Source organism: Felis catus, chromosome D2 (genome assembly GCF_018350175.1).
Source record: "Felis catus isolate Fca126 chromosome D2, F.catus_Fca126_mat1.0, whole genome shotgun sequence".
Lineage (NCBI taxonomy): Eukaryota > Metazoa > Chordata > Mammalia > Carnivora > Felidae > Felis > Felis catus.
The window spans coordinates 48145202-48153280 of NC_058378.1; positions in this window are offsets into that span (position 1 = coordinate 48145202).

Sequence of the window (8079 nt, forward strand, 5' to 3'; positions counted from 1 at the left end):
GTGGAAGCTGCTTTATGAACTGAAGCCTTAGCCACCTTCCTATCCTTTGGCTCCAGACAATGAGGTAGTTGTATTCTTGTGTTTTATATTGGCTTTCCTTTATCTTCAGTTTAGGAATTGATCCTTGGGTACAGCTACACTAGGGTATGTCACCTTTGACATTGTTGACATTTGGGCTGAATCATTGTGGGGGGCTGTTCTGTGCATCATAAGATATTTAGCAGCATCCTTGACCTCTACCAACTAGATGCCGGTAGAACCACTCCAGTTGTGACAACCAAGAATGTCTCTAGACATTGCCAAATCTCCTTGAGGGTGAGGAGAGAGCAAAATTGTCTCTGGATGAGAACCACTGAACTAGAGTCAGCCAGCATCTCTTACGTTTGGGATTTGTGGTTGCCGCTATGCCACTTCCACCACTGCTGCCCCCAGCTAATGCGAAAGCTTGTATATGTCAGGTCTGGGGATTAAGTATTGCCACAACTTATCTCTGGTTTTCCAGTAACACTATGAGACTAGGTGATACATCCAACTTACATAATGAGCGGGAGGTGGAGGTAGGATTTCAATGAGAGCTCCAAGAATTTAAAGTGGATGCTCTTACCCACCAAAGTATACTTTAGGGCCTATCATGGACTCCACCTTCTGGCACATACATGGTTGGGACAAGAGACTTTGTAAGCAAGCAGCAAGCCCACTACAGCTCTTGTCCAACCTGACAGTGGACCTGGAAGAGCAGTCTTTTTGAAGATTGCTTAACAATCTTAACAGGCTTAACAAAAGGAGAGACCTGAGCCATTTCTCCAGATATGGATTTCTTAGAGCCCTGTCTGGCAGGGGCAGGCATTTATTCCAGAAAAAGGGATTCATAAGATGGCAGAAGTCCCATCACATTTAATTTTCTGTTGCATGGAGTAGATTCTTATTTTATCTTTTAAATTTAATCTAGGAGCCTCCCTTGTCTTAAAAAAGGAGGCTGGAGGGTTAATTTCATTGAAAGCAAGCAAGAGGCATTTGGCCCGCCTTGTCTGGGAGGGGTCAGAGCACAGAGGCAAGGCTAGTCCCTAGTCCTCCACCACCGGCTGGAGTGAGCCCAGCAGCCTCCTTGGTTGAGAGCTCTGCCCATTAGCCAGGCACCATAGCTGGGTCCTACTGTGTTGGCAGCTCAGCTAGAGAGTACACCTGGCATTCTCTAGAAAAACATGAGATTAAGAAGGGATCTGGACTTTGGAGGACAGTGTTTCCTTACATTGGTCCCATGTCAAATTTGAGGACCAAGCCATGATTCCGTCTTGTTTCATCCTTTTTGGGGGGTAAGCAAACCTCAGGTCTTTGGTGGGCTGGGATTCCTCATACCTCTGAGTCTGAATCTCTTGGTGGTAGGATACTGAGTTGATCTGCTGTTTTGTGCTTCCACATGCTGTCTTTTAAAATAAATTTTTTTAATGTTTATTTATTTTTGAGAGAGAGAGAGAATGAGAGAGAGAGAGAGAGAGAGAGAGAGAGAGAGAGAGAGAGAGAGAATGATCAGGGGAGGAGCAGAGAGAGAGAGGGAGACACAGAATCCGAAACAGGCTCCAGACTCTGAGCTGTCAGCACAGAGCCCGATGCGGGGCTCGAACTCACGGACCGTGAGATCATGACCTGAGCCGAAGCTGGATGCTCAACCAACTGAGCCACCCAGGCGTCCTCCACATGCTGTCTTTTCCACTTTAAACACTTTTGCCCTCGCTGTGAAAGACCTATGAGAAAATTGAAACCCATCAGAATGCTTCATTTTTCTGAATTATAATGAATTATGGTGATTAGGTAGCACCATAAATGTGTACCTTCTAAAACAAAACTGTCATCCATAGTTCCTCTACTGGACAGTGTAAAATCTCAAAGCCCAAATTTTAATCCAACCTCCAGTCAGATTCCTTGGGATGCCAATTAATCTACCCGGCATGACTTTTACGTGGATGTACATGCCAGGAAACACACCACATTCTCCTGCTTCTCTCTGTGCTGGGGTAGCTACTTGAGCTAGTCTAGATGGGGAAGTCTTAAGTTGCTTGGGCAGCAACTGGTTCATTATTAATCTGTTGTCTCTCAGCTCCAGTTCCAGATCTGGACTCTGGGCCTGGGGTTCTACAAACCATATTTCACGTTTGCAGCTGAATTTCTGTGAGTTTCTGCCCAGAGGGGTCCCTAGAGAAAGATTGAAACAGTAGATGCAGAAGGAACTTGCTTCCTTCTTCTGTCAGCATTGCCCTGATGCTGGTTTTTTTTTTTTTTTTTAAACTTTACAGTAGTGATTGGGCCCAGGAACAGCAGCTGGCTGCAGTTTTCCCACTTGCAGGAGCAGCCTCATTAGCCCTTCAGAGACACTAGCATGTGCTCACCAATGTTGCCTACTCAGAGGTTTGAATCCCAGCTCAGTGGGAACTGTCTCGTCCAAGGTCCCAAGGAAGCAACACTCTCTGAGCAGTGCCTGTTCCTCAGAGGCCTGAGTCCTAGCTCCGTGGAGTCTCTTCACACCACAAGAAGAACAAGTCTACCCAGGAAGCACACCCTCATCAGAGGACTCTGACCCAGCTCAGTGGAGCACCTTCTCTGGACTTGTCAGTTACAACGGCTTTCAGCTCTCTTTTGGTTCCTCCAGCCCCGGGAGATAAAGCTTCCTTCTGCACTTGCTGTCTCTTTATCATCTCAATGTTTGCCTCATGCCCTTATGGTCCTCCAAAACTTGTCTAACCAATTCCTATACTAAATCTTCTCTGTGAAGTTGTGTGATATAGTTTGTTTCCCACTTGGGCATTGATTGATGGAGACCTCCCTTCATTGGGTGTTTGGTTTAATGCAGCAGCTGCTGCTGTTGCTCCCATGGTCTCCAGCAGGAGTGCTTTGGGCTCTGATCTCAATTCTACTCCCTCCGTTTCTGTCTCAGACACTTGACAGCAGGTCAAGGGAAAGAGCACATTCTGCTCCAGGAGTGAGGAGACAATAATTCTGATTTTGTCATTATTTCTCACGACCTTAGGTGATATTTCTTATAAGAATTAAGAGTTCTTTCAGTCTTCCTCTTACAAATTTCAGGATCCTTTTAAAACAGGTGTCCACATTTCCTCATTGCACAACTGGGCTGGAGAGGAATCTCTTTGAATGCTCTAGACAACTTTTTGTCCTGACCTGATTCATGGTTTCAGAGTGGTTCGTTTATCTTTATTATCCCATCTCAGGATGACTGTCCTTGTTTTCCTGGTACACCTACCGCTGGGTGTAGGGAGAAGGCCTTTATCTCTCCTTCAATCAGAGGTGATTATCTTGGCATCTGGAAACCTAACCATGTGCATTTTTGGAGGTACTTTGTGAATTAAAGTCTCCCTTATCATCCTTTCTGGGGGTCTTTCATAGATCTTAGGATCCAGTTACATGATTACATGTCAGTGTCCTTGGTTCTTTGGTTAAAGACTTAGGGCCACTGTTCTCTTATTGCTGGAGGCTAATTGTAGATTTGAGAGGACTCAGAGATTATAATGCCATGTGTATAAACAAATTGAAAATAAGACCAACTATTAGGGTATTAATTGGATCAATATGTGTTATAAAACCTACATAATTTTCTCCCGAAATATTCTTTTTCTGCTGGTATTACTATTTGGCTAGGATCGACTGTTATCATTATCTCAGTTCTGTCTCCTTATAGACTTCCATTTCATCCTGTTCTCTTATCACAAATACTTATTCTGTCTTCATCAATCTCTGTAATACCTCCTGAGGATACAGCAGTGAGAAAGATGGGTAAACATTATCTTACCATGTGGTTGGGAAGGCAGTTTAACAAATAATGAAAGTAAAATGTCATCAAAGGGAAGGCTTAACCACAGCAAGAGATTTCACCTATAGGCCTCCTCTAACAAATGTCATTTAAGCTGATATCTAACGGATAAGTCATGGCTAGAAGGGCTACTTTTGAGTGAGAATGGAGAAAGGAGAGACTATTCCAGGCTTAGATTCCTGGCAAGAACATGCGGGCAAGAGTGATTGTGGAACATAAGAATGGTTGGTCCAGATTAAGAATAGTGGGAGTTGACTCAGATGATAACATAGGAGGCTCCTGAACTTCCCTCCTCCCACAGACACACTAAATGTACAGCCACACATATAGCAATTCCCTCTGAAAGAAATCCAAAAACTAGCTGAGGGACTCCTACACATCAAGCAAATGTGAAAATACCCACAGCAAAATGGGTAGAAAAGCTAAGATGTACTCTCACCATAAACAGGACAACATTTAGTATCCCAACTTGTAAGACTCCCACCAAAGTGGTGGGGTCCAAAACACCTAGTTCTGAAAGCCAGTGAAGCTTGTGTCCATGAGACTCACAGAACTATAGCAAACAAAGAAATAGTTCTTAACAGTACGTGAGCAGTTGCTATGGCTATCCCCCCGGGCCCAGTGTAAATGAACAGGAAATAAGGTCCATCTTCCAGTCTTTTTTTTTTTTTAATTTTTTAACGTTTATTTATTTTTGAGACAGAGAAAGACAGAGCATGAACAGGGGAGGGGCAGAGAGAGAGGGAGACACAGAATCCGAAACGGGCTCCAGGCTCTGAGCTGTCAGCACAGAGCCTGACGTGGGGCTCAAACTCATGGACTGTGAGATCATGACCTGAGCTGAAGTCGGACGCTTAACCGACTGGGCCACCCAGGCACCCCTTCCAGTCTTTTTTAATATTTGGACATATGATTTCTTATGATAAAAGTACACAATTTAGTTGTTACTGCTATGTAAATAGGATTTGGTTTTATATATGACTGAAGTCCTCATTCAACCTCCCACTGATACAGTGCTAACATATGCACCCCTCAGTTTTCCTGTAGTCAATTTGGACATTTGCTTCATATACATACAGAATGTAAAATGGATAACAAAAGTAATTTCTTAACATTGTTAAGTTAAACTTGTAACGGTGCCCAACTGAGTGATCAAGTAAGACTTAATAGCATTCAGATCATTGGCTGAATTCACTTAGAAGGATACAATAGGAACCATAGCTTACTTGAAGGGCAGTGTCAAGCATCCTTCTTCAGTGGGAGTTGTCCTTGCAGTAGTCTACATAGTCACCCAGGAGCTATTATCTTTGGCTCTCCAAGATGACATCTCAGGTGGAAGGAGACAAGATCTACATGTCCCACAAAGGCCAATATCTCTTGAATAATGTATTTTCAAAATTCATGTTTATCCTGGGACTTTAAATGTGAAGCTACTTGGGAATTGGGTTGTTGCAGATGTAATTAGTTAAGATGAGTAAGTGGGTCCTTACTCCAATATTACTGGTGTCCTTCTAAGAAGAGGACCTTCTACAGAGGACTGGCGTCCTTCTGTATGTCTATTCATACAGACATACAGATGAAGAGAGAGAGAAAGACACTGGAGCGTGTCAAAGACTGCCATCAACCACCACAAGCTATAAAAGGGAAAGACAGATCCTTTCCTTGAGCCTTCAGAGAGAGCATGGCTCTAATGATACCTTGATTTCAAACTTTGAACATCTAGAGCTATGAGAAAATGAGTTCCTGTTGCTTTAAGCCACCCAGTTTGTGGTAACTGTTATGTCATCCCTTGCAAACTAGTACAGGTGACTTCTAAGGTAAGGGAAGCCCCAAATTATGGCTTCTCATCAGGTATTAGTTCCTTATATGGAGAAGCAGCCAACCACTCATGGGTCACAATTGGCTTTTCATATTTATGAGATTTACAGAGGAACAATTCTAGAAAGTAAACAGAAGATCAAGTCAACATGCAGAAAAGGAAGGAACTTTGATAATTCTTTACCCACAAACATAAAAGGAAGTATTTGCTAATGTAAACAGACTGCTGTCATCCTCTTTTGCACTTAGAGGAGTTAAATCCTCACTATTACTATGGGTTTTGGTAATTTTTTTCTGTGGCAATATTATGTACTAATCCCCAAATTCAGTAGCTTCAGGGACAAATATGTCTTTTACTCACACACAGGTTGTAGATTGGCTGGATACGATGCGATATGATAGCCGTGGCTCTGGCTGAAGATTAGCTTCAGGGGTGCTGCACATGTCTTCTCAGATTTCAGAGCTATGTGGCCAACTGGAGCATGATCTGCTCATGGCTGATGGATGGATGTAGTGCAAGAAACTAAGCCAAACCAAACCAATCCATTTAAAGCCTTGACTTGTATCATGTCTACTAACATTCCACTAATCAAGCCCTACATCAGTGGGATGAGGAAACATACTTGGCCTGCTCTAGAAACAAGTACTGCTACATCACATGGCAAAGGACATGGATATATACTTATTACAGGGAAGAGGTGAAGAATTGGGAATAATAAACTGGTCCTCCTTCATAACCCTCTTTCAGTTGTGAAAGGTGAATGCTACCTCCTATTTCCTCTGACTTTGTCTCAAACAAAATCCATAAAGAAGAACTAGAAAAAAGAGAATCTTTGTCTGAGAATATAAGAAGAATGTGGTGGTTTGATGGGGGATGGAAGAGGGAATTTTGAGGGGGTTAAGAAAAGGCTATGACAAAGATCATCAAAGACAGAGAAAGGGAAAGAATAGAATATGGTGGAAGTGATGTGGCACGATATCCAAGTCTAGGAGAACAGAAGCAGTATAGCTTATTCTGTCTGGTTCTGTCTCTTGGGATATTCACTTTGAAGCCATCACATAAGATATCTACTTTGAAGCCACCACCTAGACCATCTAGAGAGACCATGTAGAAAAACTGTATGGAGACCTAGATACTGGAGGAGCCTTCAGCTCTTTGAATCTTTGTAGTTCAGATACCAGTCATGTAAGTGATGAGACCTTCGACTGCAACTGCATGAAAGATTCTGAGTGGGAACCACCTAGCTGAGCAGTATTCCCTGGAATAAACCTCATTTTGCCATGGTATAGAATTCTTTGTATGTATTGCTGAATTCTTGCTAATTTTGTGTTAAAGATTTTTGTATCTATATTTATGAGGAAATTCCGCCTGCAGTTTTCTTTATATACTGTCTTTCGTTTTAGTATCAGGGCATGATATGGACTAAACTGTGTCCCCCCAAATTTATATGTTGGAGCCCTAACCCCCCATGTAACTATATTGGATACAGGAAATTTAAGGTGGTAAGTAAGGTTGAATGAGATCATAAGGGTACAGTCTTAATTTGCTAGAGCTGATGCTCTTACAAGAAGAGGTAGAGACACCAGAGTTCTCTCTATCATGTGATATTGTGAGAAGGTAGTTGTCTGCAAGCCAGGAAGAGAGCTCTCACCAGAACTTGACCAAGATCAAGTGATCAGCATGTTTTTATAGGCACTTGAAAGTAATGTGATTTCTTTGTTGTTGGGTGGGTATTCTATAATTGTTAGTTAGAACCTGATGGTTGATGATGTTGAGTTTGTCTATATCCTTACTGCATTTTTCTTTTTTTGTCTACTTGTTCTATCAATTGTTGAGAGAAGGATGGTGAAGTATCCAAATGTCATTATTAATTGTCTTTTTTGCCTTTCAGTTCTATCAGTTTTTAGGTTATGTATTTTGCAGCTCTCTTGTTTGGTGCACACATTTAGGATTGCTGTGTCTTGATATATTGATGTTCTCATTATTGTGTAACGTCCCTCTTTGACTTTGGTCATTTTCTTTGCTCTGAAGTGTCCTCTGTCTGATATTAATATAACCACTCCTGCCTTCGTTTGATAAGTATTTGCATGGAAGTCTTTTCCTATCCTTTTACTTTCAAACTGCCTATATTGCTGTATTCAAAGTGAGTGCTTATAGATATCATATAATTGGATGATGTTTTAAAATCCATTTTATCAATATTTAAATTGGTGTTTTCATATTTCATGTAATTTTTGATGTTTTAGGGTTTAAGTGTGCTATTTTACATTTTGTTTTCTGCTTGTTTTTCATTTCCATGTTTTCTTTTTCCTGTCTTCATGTGGGTTACTCGAATTTTTTTAATAATGCAATTTTTATTTATCTATAATGCTTTTGTGTGTATCTTTTTATATCTTTTTAGTGGTTGCTCTAGGTATCATTTCCTATGTTTAGAGGACTT